Source organism: Cyanistes caeruleus, chromosome 3, assembly GCF_971803275.1.
Source record: "Cyanistes caeruleus chromosome 3, bCyaCae1.hap1.1, whole genome shotgun sequence".
NCBI lineage: Eukaryota > Metazoa > Chordata > Aves > Passeriformes > Paridae > Cyanistes > Cyanistes caeruleus.
In genome coordinates, this window is record NC_141703.1 from 49,699,621 (window position 1) to 49,713,660 (window position 14,040).

The following is a 14,040-nucleotide window of genomic DNA, read 5'->3' on the forward strand; positions in this document are numbered from 1 at the left end:
TAAGAAACTGTTCTGACCCTTTGTCAACAAAGTCTCAAAATGTTTTTTTTTCTCTTCTTTGAATATTGGGTTTTTTTATTCTTATGCAAAACAGATCAGATTATGGTCTGATCTCTGTGAATCCTTTTTTTTTCTGACCTCTTGCTCAAACTGAGATCTGAGCAGCATCATATTCTCAAAATAGAATTCACTCTCACTGTTCTACTTGCATAGGAACATAAAAAGAATGGCTTCTAATTTTTTTTTTAAATAAGCAATGCTGCACCTAAAGTTCAGATTAAAAAAAAAAAAAAATTATATCATAAATCTTCATTCTTTTTCATCAGTTAGTCTCATCTTAGCTATCTCTGATCTACTTTCATCAACAATGGGATTTTGAGATAGCCAAAGTTTGCTGTGTCATTTCTTGTGGTGTCTTGTATCACTCAGGCTGTAGAAATTTTTAATATCATTAAACAAATTGGTGCCCCTTCTAACAAAGCAGGAAAGGTTTATGATCTTACTACTAAGACTCAAAAAATCATTATTTTTAAGAATTGTTTCTATGTTCAAAATTGTAGTCATATTTCTTTCCTAGTCTGTCATGCACTGATGTAATCTGGAAAATCTAACAGGGAATGCTACAAGGGGAATTCTTGGGAGATGCACATTTTTCAACTGTGTTTTAATCAGAGCTGAGATCTCCTGGAAAGGTGACTTATGCCTGCTCTGAGTTCACATCACTATCAGTAATCTTTTCCTCGTTCTTCAAAGCTCTATATCCTGTTAAACAAAGATGTACATTCTCCACAAGGCTCACAGGAGGGAGGCATTTGTGAGGTGACAAATGAGGTCATTGGCTTTGCAGCTGAAGAGCCCCCAGATGAGTTCAGAAAGGTGCAGTCTCTGAAAACAGCAGTGGTGCTGCATGACCGATAACACCAGGATGGTTCATTTCCTTGCCATTTATTTTTCATTGAATATAATGGGTGCAGGTTGGCAGCAGGGAGATACCCTGCCTGATCACCTTGTCCTTGTTGCAGTGCTTTGCTCAGGGAGAGAGAAAACATAGCCATCCCCAATGCGCAGAGCAAGGCAGTCCTGGAAGGAGAAAAGGGAGGACTCTCAAGCTGCAGGAGCTCTTGTGCTTTAGGAAAATATGGATCACGATAGTGACTTCTTTGTAAAACACCTTGAAGGGACAGAACAAAAATCAATGTCTAGGAATGAAGTAATAATAGTTATTCATAGCTGCTTGCACCAATCGTTTTAAACCATTTTCTGCAAAACCTCTTCATGCTGCACCTTACATGACTTATCTCCCATCCTCCCTTTTGCTTGAACATCTGGTACCTCCAGAGGGCATCTGCTGGCTAGGGTGACTTGCACCAGTACATCTGTGTGACTTGTAGACAGTGGGACAGTGGCTTTGAGCTTCCTGCTTGCAGGGCACCAACACATAAAGCATGAATATGGATGAAGCGCTGCTGCACCATGTGTGCTCTCGCTGCTAATGATAAATATGATAATAACGGCAGTCCTACACTCAGCGAGAAAATCCAGTTTCCCCCATGTGTGGCCTCACTGATTGAGTCTGCAAAAGGCAGAATTCATCTATAAGCACCTTGTAGGGCCATAAAATACATTGACTTTTTAACTTCTTCCACTCCATGGAACCATATTTTTGCATGCAGACTATGACATGGAGATTATTATGGGACTCCTGGGATATACAAACTACTGACTGAATGGAATGCCATTTCCTTTTATACTGTCAGTGGAGAAAATTGTGCCATCTCATGCTCACCAGCTGATGAATGTGGGGCTACTAGCTTGGTCTCCACTCAGAGCTTTCCTGTCCATTTTCACACCTCTGGTCTATTTAGCTGTAGCACATGTGAGCTGCCTGTGCAGAGAAACCTGGAAGCACAGCCCTGGATCTGGCTAGAGGCTGTGGCTGGAGCAAAATGGGTGGCTGCATGCCATACCTGTTCATGTAGTACCTGTTAGTGTGGCACTGTCATTCGGACACAGCAGGACATTTCTGAGCAAGCTATCCTTCAGGAAGATGCTCGCTTTCAGCAGGCTGCCCGTGAAACCTGTGAGAGCAGCAGACCCACAGGCACCCTGCTCTGCCACGTGCTCCTGGGGCCATCCTTCCCTCACACCAAGGGGTTGTGCTCTCCAGTCATAGGCAGTGATCACATAAGTGACACAAAACACAACCAGGCCCTAGGCAGTGGAGTTTGCATCTTTAGTGTTGATGGAAAGGTTTCAGCTGACTTCGAGTGGGTGCCTGATTATGCTGTCTCCTGGAGATGGTCTCCAAGAAGTATGGGACTTTCCTTGGATCAGAAATGGGAAAGACAAGTTGGGTCTGCAAGACAAATCATTGAAAGCTGTGGTTTTGAATTTCAGTTTGCTGAATATTTGTTTAAGTTTCAAGTACTGAGTGTGAGAATTGATTATCTTTAGTGTCTAAAGAGCTTAGGGGTTCAAAAAGAGACCATGATAAGGGCACAAAAACAAAGGAATCATGAACTATAAATCTTGTGTTCAGTGAAGTGAAGAAAGAGGAAAATGCATGATTATAAAGATGTTTAATTTTTTTATTTTTTTTTTCCCCCTCTGGCTTTCCTCATCCAGACATGAAAAACTCTAAACTTCCCCATTAGGCTGGTTACATGGACTTCATGAGGAGGCCTGAGCCTAGGAGGACTTACAGAAGGAAAACAATGTTCCTAGTAACAGCACCCTGCATAGCAATGACAAATATCTGGTTGTACTCATTCCACAACATTTCCATGGCACAGTCAGGCAAACCAAACCAATCTGCTTGCATGGTCCTGAACATGCCAGTGCTGGAGTGAGTTGTGTCAAAAGGCTGGGGCAAGCCTGTGTCTAAGGAAAAGGCAAGGCTTGAATGTCCTGAATGGATCTGTGGCTGACCTCCTCTTCTCAATCGACTCTAATTGCAAATGCAGGTACAGGTGGGTAAAGCTCAGTCTGCCCCTTATTGCCCTTCTACCTTTGTTCAAACTGACAGCTAAAATGGCCAAGCTCCCAAGGCTTAAACTGCAAAGCCTCTATTTGAACACATACTCCATTTTTTTATCAGATTCTTTACTGTGATCATTTCCGGAGTAAGAAAAATTCCAAACTACACATGAGACATTTTGGGGTGTTTCTGTATATTTTCTTCCTGAAATGTTGCTTTGTATCTGAGGCTCAGATAAAAAAATAATGATATCAACTAGTTTAAAAAAAGCAGTGTTTGACACAGGACATATTATTGCTTAGACCTCTGCAACCACTTATTTATGTTACAGTCAAAAAGACATCTTCAAAGTTACTGAAACAATTCTTTACAGGCTCTGGGAAGAAGCTAGATGTCCCTGCTGGACAATATCTTCAGCAGCCTGTCATCTGGGATGTGTATTTATTATTCTAACAGAAGCAGGCAAGGGGGTATGAACAGCAAAGCAAAGCATACTCCAAAGTATGTCTTTTATTTAATTGTTTTAAAATCCTAATTTTAAATGTTCTATTCATCTAAATGTGCTTGGAGAGATTCCAGGGCTGTCTAATGTTAGTGGAGAACATGGAGAGTTTTTTGTACACATCTGCCTTTGAGAATTTTACAATAGTGGATATTTGTGTTGTTTCATTTTTGTACATACTTCCCCCTCAGGGAGAATTCTGTATCTGGAAGCACATGTTAATTTAACCCTTGAGTAGAGCTGCAGCAAAAATGGTTTGTGTTTTCCCCTTTGGGAAACCAGTGGTGATGGTGAAGAAACAAGCTGTCAAAGACTGAGAGTTTGCTGTTGTTTCTGTCACCTGCTTATTTGAATTGTGAGCATTGGTGCATATACAATTTATCAACAGAAGCAGGTCCTAATATATAAGTTAAAAAATCCACTTGCTATTGTTTGACTGAGATAAGCAGGATGTTGGAGAGATAGGTATACCAACACTGCCACAGAAATGTAAATTCCTCTTGTCACATATGTCAGAAGTGTTCCATTTTTTAAGATCCTCCATTTTTTAAATAGACTCTATGACTGACTCAAAAGGAAGTAAAAGGGAGTATGCCAGAAGACTGTTGAGAAATTACATTGGTTTTCCAGGGAAAAGTACTGAATAGGCTAGTTTAAAGGGAGAAAAAGGAAAAAATAGGAATCAGAACACAAGGGTTTTTTCTTAATTTGTAATGCAGACTCAGCATGGGAGAGAAAGGATAAGATTTGGCTGACGAAAACCTGTTCACTCGTCACCTCCTACTGGCCACATGTCTTCCTAATGGTTGTTACAAACACAGCTAATTGTGTCAGCAATGGGAACCTACATCTAGAATAAACCTTGATCTTTAAATGCCAGCAAGATGAACAGGGAGAGAACTAATAGTAGATACACTTTTCATGGTTGTTTTTGCTGTAACATGTTTGATGTGAGTGGTAGTTTACAAAGCAGTCAGTGGGAAGGTATCTTCCAGCCTAGAGCTCAGTTCACAGCTCTTCCTGATGTACAGCTGACTCCACAGGACCCAAGAACTGCACCAGTTGATACTCCCTCAGGATTAGGGACAGACTAATCCCTGAAAAAGAGATGCTTGTTGTTGGACAAGATATCCAAAGAAAGACTCTTTAGAAACCTGTAAAACATTCCCATAACTCAGGTATCATTTGCAGCACTGAAGACCATGTCATTTGTGCTGGATAGATAATGGTGGGGAGGTTGTTATAATGCAGCCGGTTAACAGCTGGACTGGGGAATGTACACAGGGCACATTCTTTCATTTGAAAGCCTGGGTTCACTGAGCTGTTGTTTTGGATAAATGCCTTTTTTTACCCTAGATTATCACATTCCTTACAGTCAGAAAGGAACGATTCGAAGATGCAGCAAATACAGCATGTTCAATGTCCAGCTTTGCTCTGGCACTGTCTTCTACCTCAGGCAGACAAGCCCCAAGAAGGTGTGCTGTGGAATTTCATTCAGTCATAACGTTGGCAATGTGGTAATGTAACCAGACTTGGCATGCACAACTATCTTAAAAGCTCAAGGCACCGGCTCCAAAAACAATCCACATGCAGCAGGAGGTGATTTCTTTGCACCCATTTCCAAGCCCACTTCAGCTGACACTTTCTCCCAAACCCATTCTCTCTTCCTTTCTCAGCATGGTCAGGTTACCAATACTTACATGTCTCTACATCCCTGATAGCTTATCAGCATCTTCCAGTGCAAAGCTTTTCTGCTAAACAGTTCACATTCCCAAGCAGCTTTCCATGCTGTTTTCTTGGGTGATGACATGAGCCAGCGCTCAGAGAATCACCTATTCCCTATGCTTCCTGTGTAGTTTTGAATATTCAAAAAAACAACCTTTCTAAAGGGAAATCACTGGTTACCAAAACCAATCAGCACCAGCTCTGAGTTTTGAGCTTTTTCTCAGTCAGGCATTCTGTGGGCCACTGATGTAAACAAAATGTTTTGCAAAGAAAATTATTCACTTAGAGCAGAAAGCAGGACTGTTTCTGTACATGATAAAAATGTTTCACAACTGAGCAAGAAAGAATGCATGACAGCAAATTAACTTTAGGTATTTTTCATACCATAGGTCATTTATTCTGCTTGAATATGAGAAATTGTTATTGTCTGTATCAGATAAATGAGACATTTCCCATTCTAAGTCACCTAAAAAGTTTATTCCTGCTGTTCAAGGAATTTAATGTCAGTATGAGATATAGCATAGCTACCTTAAATATTCAAGTAACATTGGCTGTTAGAATGCCAAAACAGGGAAAATAGGGTGATACTCAGCATCTGGATCAAAGTTGTAGCAGTGGCAAGAAATATATTTTCATTTCCACAATAATCAGTTCATCTAAGCTAATTTAGGAGATTATAGGACCTGCAATTGCTAGGATCATATTTTCTTAATCAACTTTGCAGTTTTTTGTTGTATAAGCCTTGTACTTTTCTTCATTAAAACTACTGTAGCAGTTTTTGTGGCTGTCACATAAAATAAAAACTGCAAGGGACAATTAGGGAGCAGGAAAATATATGTGCTTATCAGATTTTAAAGCTGGCAAGCAGAAGTCAAGTTTGCACTTAGTTTGTGGATTTATTATCTTGAGAGCAAAAGCTCACCTATGGAGTACAGCCTGTGATTAATTACATACTAATAAACACTTCTCAGAATATTTAGATGTTATTTCCATACTATTTGACATCTGGTTTTTAATTGTAGTGCCTACTGACTCACTTTAAGGGCTAAAGCAAAACTGTACAAATGATCTTTCCAAGGACAGACATGAAAAATCCCACAAACTTCAATAGGATCAGCATGGCATCCCTAGGGAATTCCTCACCAATCTTGGTCTTGGCTGATTTCTGGTCCTTCCTAAGCAAAGCTGTGCACCCACTGCTGCATGTAGGGCTTCTGCATTGTGTCTAAGGCCACATGTACAGAAAGAGTGGAAAAAAAAAGGAAGCCAGTTTGGGAAAATTGGTTGAAATGGTGCCTACACATTGGGGATCTCTAAGGTCAAGAGTACCCAGTGTGCCAGCTAAGATCCAAATTTTCAAAGAAACACACACACACACACAGATCACGATATCCATAAATTTAAAATCTTACGTTTGACAGAAAATAAAATCAATCACTTGACACATGTTTTGATAGAAGTTTCCTCAAAAACAGTTGCCAGTAAAACAGGATTTCTACCAGAGTCAAATCCATCTAGTCTTTTGCTAATTTAGTAATAATTTGTTCCTCCAAATAGAGTCTCTGTCCACATCAGTTCCTCTGGCAAAGGGGCCCCCTGCATCAGGAAGATGATCCAATCACAGTTTAAAGAAACTTACAGAAAGGACAACTGACTGAAGATAAAAGTCTCTGAGAGTGGGGAAGGGGAATTGGGGGTGGGTACATTCTCATATAAGTGATGACAATTATACTTGTCCTGAAGTTTTGTAGGGACTGGAGTCAGGCCCTTGGGATCAGGTTTGGACCTGCCTTATATTCTTGTACTTCTCCCCCTCTATTTCACTACATACAGTTCCCATATTTACATGAAAATAACACTTGCACTTGTTCTTTTTACCCTTACACACATTAACCAAAAGAGTCCCCTAAATTAAAAGCTCTGTTTGAGGCAGTACTGGCCAAAAGTGAAAGACTGCTGTCAGATGCCTTCTGCTGGGAAATAAAAGGGAGACTGAATGGAGCCTTTACCTTGGGAATCCCACCCAGGGCAAGATAACAAAGAGCTAAAAGCTTTTCCTATTTCTCTCCATGTACTGGGAGTTGTCAACATAACCAGGGGACTTCATTATCATGCTACAACAACGCCTAAAAGAAAAACTGCATGATGATGCATTCCCATGTTATCCCATGCTTGTCACAGGTGTTGAGATCCCTGAGCTGTCATGGGAATATCCAACTGATGAGAAAGCATTTGAAGTCAACTAACTGCTGAAAAAGCCTATGTGCTCCTATTTATTGTGAATAGGTTCTGCCTGACTCCCTTTAGGGATGGCTGGGCAAATCTTAAACCCTGCAGCTTGAGGTCTTCAGACCTTCTGCTTCAGCCAGCAGGGCTGTGAGTCATTGGAATGCCTGGAAACAAGCAGGGGGCTTTACACTGCAAGCATCATGGCAGAAGAATTTAAAGGTCTGTGCAGCTGGCCAAAACTTGAGGTCTTGTTTCCATAAAAGAAAGAGATTGATTATGGAGTTAAAATTTCCTTGATGAAACTATAAAATATAAAGGATATAATACAGTCTTGTTTCCTTGACTACAAGAGGAATCCAACAAGAAATTAATTATTCAGTCCCAATTCCAAACCTATTTTGGCCAAACACACAACTGAAAACTATTGTTTTTTTCTTGTCACTCTGCATTTCCTGTCAATCTACCATGATATCTGATGATTTCTTTCAGCTTTCCTAGTGTTTTTCTGTATTTCTTGAGAAAAGCACTTCAAATAACGCCTTTCATACTCCCAAGCAATTTTAGTGTAGAAATAATGCAGAAGTCTGGTAATACTTTTGTTTCCTCTCCTCTCTCTTTCTTTTTTATAATTTTGAATAATGGCATTTAAATTGCAAAGTATCACAGGTCTTAGTCAGTTCTGTCCTATGCATTGTTTTAAAGAATTTTATCCAGGATTCCATATGATCCTGTTTCCATGCAGAGAGAATTATCACTGCTATGAACAGTAGGACTGATAGGCTTTGCTAGTCAGCAGTACTGAACATCAAACTGTTAAAAGAGGGTTTCTTAACATCAACATTCTTGCCAAGATTTGTATTTCACAGCTCCTCACAGCCTCTAACAATACCACCCACTCCTCAATAATATTGTGCATTACCACTTCAGTACACCAATGAGCTTGGACAAAATTTCACCTTAGCTTGCTTTCTTACCACACAGCTGGTAAAGCAGATGGCTTTGCTGATAAAGGTGACTTGGTTTTTTGTACTTAACTGCAGTACTTACTATTGGACACAGCTTAAAAAATTGCCACACCATTATGGGGAAGTTTCTCATCCTGATGATTTTGTGCATTTGTGCTGGCATAGCCATAACCTTTGGCCCTCATAATTCAAAGTAAAAACTTCATTCTAACAGAGTTAGAGATAATAACTTAAAAAAAACCCCAACTTTATTGAGACTGTTCCAGTATGTCCTGCCCCTTTCCTGGAAGGGATTCAAGGCAAGGTTGAATGAGGTTTTGAGCAAGCTGGTCTGGTGAAAGATGCCCCTGCCCATCATGGGACAGAGCAGTAGAACTAGGTGATCTTTAAGGTTCCTTCCAACACAAAGCATTGAATAAATAATTCTGTTATTGAAACAAAATATCCTTAAATACAAACATTGACACAACCTTAACTTTAGACATTCATATCTTGTGTAAGGCAAAGATATCACTGAAGAAAAAACCCCATTAATTATTTAATAAGGTTGTGTAATATTGCACAGTTGAAGCTTTTCTACTTCAGCTGCCCTCTTTGACACACACTTTATAAGGTCTTATTCCCTGCCCATCTTTAGGCACATGGAGACAACCTGCTCCTGTGCCTTTAAATTTCCTCCTAGAGGAATGTCCAGCTTTCCTGGATCCCTCTGCCCTTCGGGAGTGCTTCCAAAGAGATTCTCTCAATCAGGCCCCACAACAGGGGTTGATAGAAGTGTGAGAAAGGAGCAGAAAAAAGGGAATGGAAAAAGAAGGACTTGTAGAAGGAAAGAGACAGGTCATAGCAGGGCTGTCACCAGGGCAGGGCTGGGATGCAGCAGTGCAGCCTGGGCAGGGATGAGTGCCAGGGCATGTGGTGGAAGCTCAGCTGGACAAGGGTTGGAGCTCTCAGGGTCTCAAGTTGAGCCCTTAAGATCTTTCCCAGCCTTTTTGTTGATTATAACTAGAATGATGAGGAGAAAATCAGTGAAATTCTCTAAATAACAGTGCAAGACAGCATGGTTCCAGGTAGGCAATATGGAAACCTTGGTTATGCACATATTGCCACACTACAATTCCCTCATTATGGCCTACATGTCCTCTTGCTCAAGGAACTTCAGCACCAGAGAAAATATGAATTTTTGAACAAACAAAAGAGGTGCTCCTCTTTCCCCAAAGTTTAGTTGTGATGTTAATGCGAGTTTTACTAAATATGCAAAGTAGTTTACAATGCAGCACATTTAAACAGTAAAATCAATAAGAAAATGGGAAAGGAGGGACAGGAGCTGCATTCTTTTCCACTGAAAATGTTAAAAAGCAAACGAGTACCTGTTGGTGAGGTAGGAAAACAATCTTAGCAATTAGAAATGCTTCATCTCTTCACTGATTTCTGCCTTTTTTCATTTTCTTCCAAGTCCTTGGCAGAGGATCAGGGACCCCAGAGCAGCCTCTTGCTGATCTCGCACAGGTATTTCAAAGTGCTGATCTAACAACCCTCAGGTGCACGGTTGGGAAAATTGTGATTATTGTTCTGAGGACTTGCCATGGGGCAGCTGACCTGCATTCCTAATCTGTACCAGATGGGACCATGACTCTTACTTTTTACAGAGAAGTATTTAAATGCGCTCAGAGAATAACTGCAATAGTCTACAGATTAGTGGTAACATGAATTTTGTGTGAATTCAAACTATTCACCATTGCTAGGGAAAACACAAATGGAAATACTAAGGGTTTCTAGAACCACACCTAACAGGTTTTTAAAATGTTTCATAGAATGTGAATTTAACCTTTTGTGAGTCTTTTTTCTTGAGTATATTGCTCATGTAAAGCCCCAGAATAGTGGTTCAGACACTGAGTGGTAAAGGATTCATCTCCGCTGCCCTTCTATTCTGTCTGCAACCAAGATGCTCAATTTCAATCCCCTCATCTGGCTCTACAGTCAGTAGAGAGAAGCAGGCATCCATTTGGTGCTTCTCTGAAGTACCCTGAGGTGGTCTCTATATGTACTTAATTCTCTCCATTGCCCATGAGGGGAATCCAGGACAGCTAGGTAGATGTAAATGCCTAAATGCAGAGAAGAGTATTACTGCAAATCCTCTGTTTGCTGTTACAGGTGGAGATGAAGAATGAATGTGATGGTCATTCTTCCTCTGCCTTCTCTGCTGAGCATGTGGATGGGTTTTGCAATAGTGGTGTTGGGTTCCAGATGAAAATTGTGAATTTTGTCAAATCAAGGCACCACCAATTAGCAATAATCATTCCTGATCAAAAGCTATGGAGGCAGGCACCAAACCAAGGTACCACTTAAGCATGTACTTAACTTTAGACATGCAATTAATAGTACTGACAAATTAAGCACTTAAACAAGTGCTCTGCTGGATGTAAGACCTCTTCTTTTAACCAGTATTCACCTTCCTCTTGCCAGTAGAGCTCTGTCAGGAATGAATTACATAGCTGGGATGTTCTACACAAGAAAAGCTTGTCTTCTGTGACATGCACAAAGATACCATTTGGGTTTTAATGAGAAACCATGTTTTTAAAATAATAGGAAGGAGAGAAAGATCAGAGAAAATGTCCCTTTCAACTTTGTTCTGAAAAACCATGAGTCAATATTTTTATTAAAACAAGCTGTGTTTCCTTCATTCTTTCCCCCTTAATTTGTAAAACTGAAAGTAGTTTTATAAGGAAAATCTACAGTTCTATTTGGCATACAGAATGCTAGAGAGAAGTCCCAAATTGGCAATGAAGGGAAATATTTTTACTTGTCAACTTTACTGATTGAATAATAGAATTTAGAGCAAGAAGTCATAGAAATTGTTCCAATAAAGAAATCACCTGACAAAAATGTTCTGCCTCTAGGAAAACTGATTTTTGATGGAGTCAATCCATCCAAATATTTTTTAATATCTTATTGAACTTTTCTGCTAGATATTTTGTAATGTTTCCTCCTTTATTTTTAGAGTTGTACACATTGCATTTGGTCTAAGATTGCACCATGAGATGTTCAAATTGATGTTTAACATGCACAAATTCAGGAAATCTGTATTTAATGTTCCCAGATTAACTAAATATCCTACTGAAGATATATCTCCATACTCTGAACTCATTTTTTTAATTATTTACCTCAATCTATTGAAAGTCAAAAGATCAGTCAGTTGCTGAAGATCTTCTTGGCTTAATCTAAAATACCTATGATGTCAAAATGTTCCCATTGCAATTCCAATATTTCTGTAATGCCCAGATAGGAAAGGACCCAGACAATAACTAGAATGCTCTTATCTCACCCAAAAATCTCCCTGAGCTTAAAATTGCTCTTATCTTTTATAAAACAACAAAATCTCTGGTGGAAACAAAGTAGATTTACAATAGGATTGAAGATTAACTCAGGCAATTCTAAACAGGGAAGGACACCAAGGTGGCTCTGTGCAATTTCCAAAACTAAAGAGATGATGTGGAAAACACTAAAAATTTGTCATTTTTCTTTTTGTCATGTTAAGAGTTCAGTTTCAACACAATTTCTGACTAAAGCTCTGTCACAGTATAATATAACATCCTTATGCATGAGAGAAACCAAGTTACTGCTAATATGTGAATTTTGAGACAATTTCCTGACTTGTTTAACAAAAAATCCTCTGTAGTGCAAAGTCAGTGTTTCACAGACAGGAGAAGGATGGAGTTTTGAAATTGCTAGCAGAATGCACATAAAGGAATTAATTGCCTGCCCTGATAACCTTAGGCAGCTGCAGCTTTAGCAGAAACAGCTCTCTGCATGGGTCTGGAGTCCCTGGGTGTAGGGATGTGTAGGGGTTTTTCTCATGGCTCTATGGAATTCTGGCAACTTTGTAGGGAGTCCAGAATTCCACCTGCGTTTGAGATACCAAATAGCTCTGTTCCTAGAGGTAAATGTATTACATTCATTTTTACAGAGGACACTGTCCAACTCCTACCTCTCAGATTTATATCTCTCTGGAGCATTCATCCATTTTAGTGAGATCTAACACAAATACACTGAAACTAGCACATTCAAACTCTTCCTGTTGACCACTTCTGCAGTTGTTACTGCTTTTATTGGTGCTTTCCTCCTGAGGAACTTGTGAAACAAGATCCAGATGTTAATGTCAAGTAGTTTTCTTACTTCTCTTTATAGATTACGAGTCTGTTTCTAAGGACTCTTCATCTGTAAATACCTCCAGAGTACTGCTTGACTTAATTAATGTCTGGATGCAATCCTGTGCTCTAGGATAACCCTGCTTGAGCAGGGAGGTTGGATCAGATGATCTGCTCTGTGGTTCTTATTTAAATTTGTGTTGTTCTCAGGATGAACTCATCATATTAAAACACCATCTCTACTTCAGTGGCTCAAAATGTAACGACATTATTCAGCAGACACCTAGTCCTTCTCAAAGTAATTGGGAAAACCAGGGACTATTTGTTTTCTCTGCTCCCTACTGCTCCCAAAAAACATTCAAATATCAATTTGCATGCTTTATAAAATAATAAGTAAATTTCTTTTAAATAAAAATTATTCAGCTTAATACATTAATACTTAATACTGAAGGACTCATTATTTTCAAGTTCAAAAAGAGGTAGATGTCAGAATCCACTGTTACATAAATTGCAGGGTAAAAGTATAGATTTTAAAGGTGTTAATCATGGACCACATTTTGAAAAACTACTACTTGGGGTTCTTTAGGTACCTCCCTTTTTGGCAAGTCACCAAGCTTGGTTTGGACCCTGCCAAATATTGTGGTGTCCATTTTTTAAAGAGGAATTTGTTGCCCAGCTCCAATACCTGCTCTGACTGTCAGGTAAGATATTCAAAGAGGAATGCTTTGAAGTGTCCAGGAAGTAGGACTCTTGGTCTGCTAAGAGAAGTCTTTAAATTGCAGAAATTTACCACAGCACTGGCACCACAAAGGTATTAATTTCCCACCAGGCACTGGATTTTGGAACAGGGTGGTGGAGGAATAAATTGAGTACTTAAAGCATTTTGCATATACTCTAGGAAAAAAATAATATTTGAAGTAAGTGTATTTTTGCCAAAAGTCATACTCGTTGCCACTTAAAACTTATAGGTGTTGATTTCAACTTTTTTGCTGATGAAAATTTAGGGGGCAAAAAGCTGTCATTATCTGATGCTGGAGAAAAAAGGTTACCTTTCACCACTTTAAATGGTGTGGTTTATTTGGTGAAATTTATTCTTGTATTTCCAAGGTACTTCAATAAATCAGGACTTTGTAAATTAGTACCACAAATCTGCCCCAGAATGACCTTCTGTTTCTATGTAACTATGTCCACAGTCTTTGGATCTGTGTTCCTAACCTAGCTACGCTTCATTATATTTAAAGAAATACAATTTTTGGGCCTCCTTTCAAACTTGACAGAGTATTAACCTCCAGTTTAGAAAATTATTGATCAAAATTCAGAAATTCCACTGCCTGGGTCATTATTCCTACACTTAAAAGGAACTATTGGTCTATTATGAATGCTAGAAGGAACAAGCAGCATAGGGCAGTGTTGAAAATTGCTCTAATGTGGTTTTCCTTAATCTCAGTTATTCTTGTCTTACTCTTCACCTTGTTGCCTGATGGAAAAGAGACTTTC

General features: G+C 39.3%; 1 long non-coding RNA gene across 1 annotated transcript; it reads right to left on the reverse strand.

The window, feature by feature from the left end:
- Positions 1–716: 716 nt before the first annotated feature.
- On the reverse strand, positions 717–9,908 carry LOC111926313 (uncharacterized). Its single transcript, XR_002862847.2, has 2 exons — positions 9,766–9,908; positions 717–4,576 (listed from the first exon to the last, which is right to left on the reverse strand). It is a non-coding gene; the product is annotated as an uncharacterized LOC111926313 (long non-coding RNA).
- Positions 9,909–14,040: the final 4,132 nt, after the last annotated feature.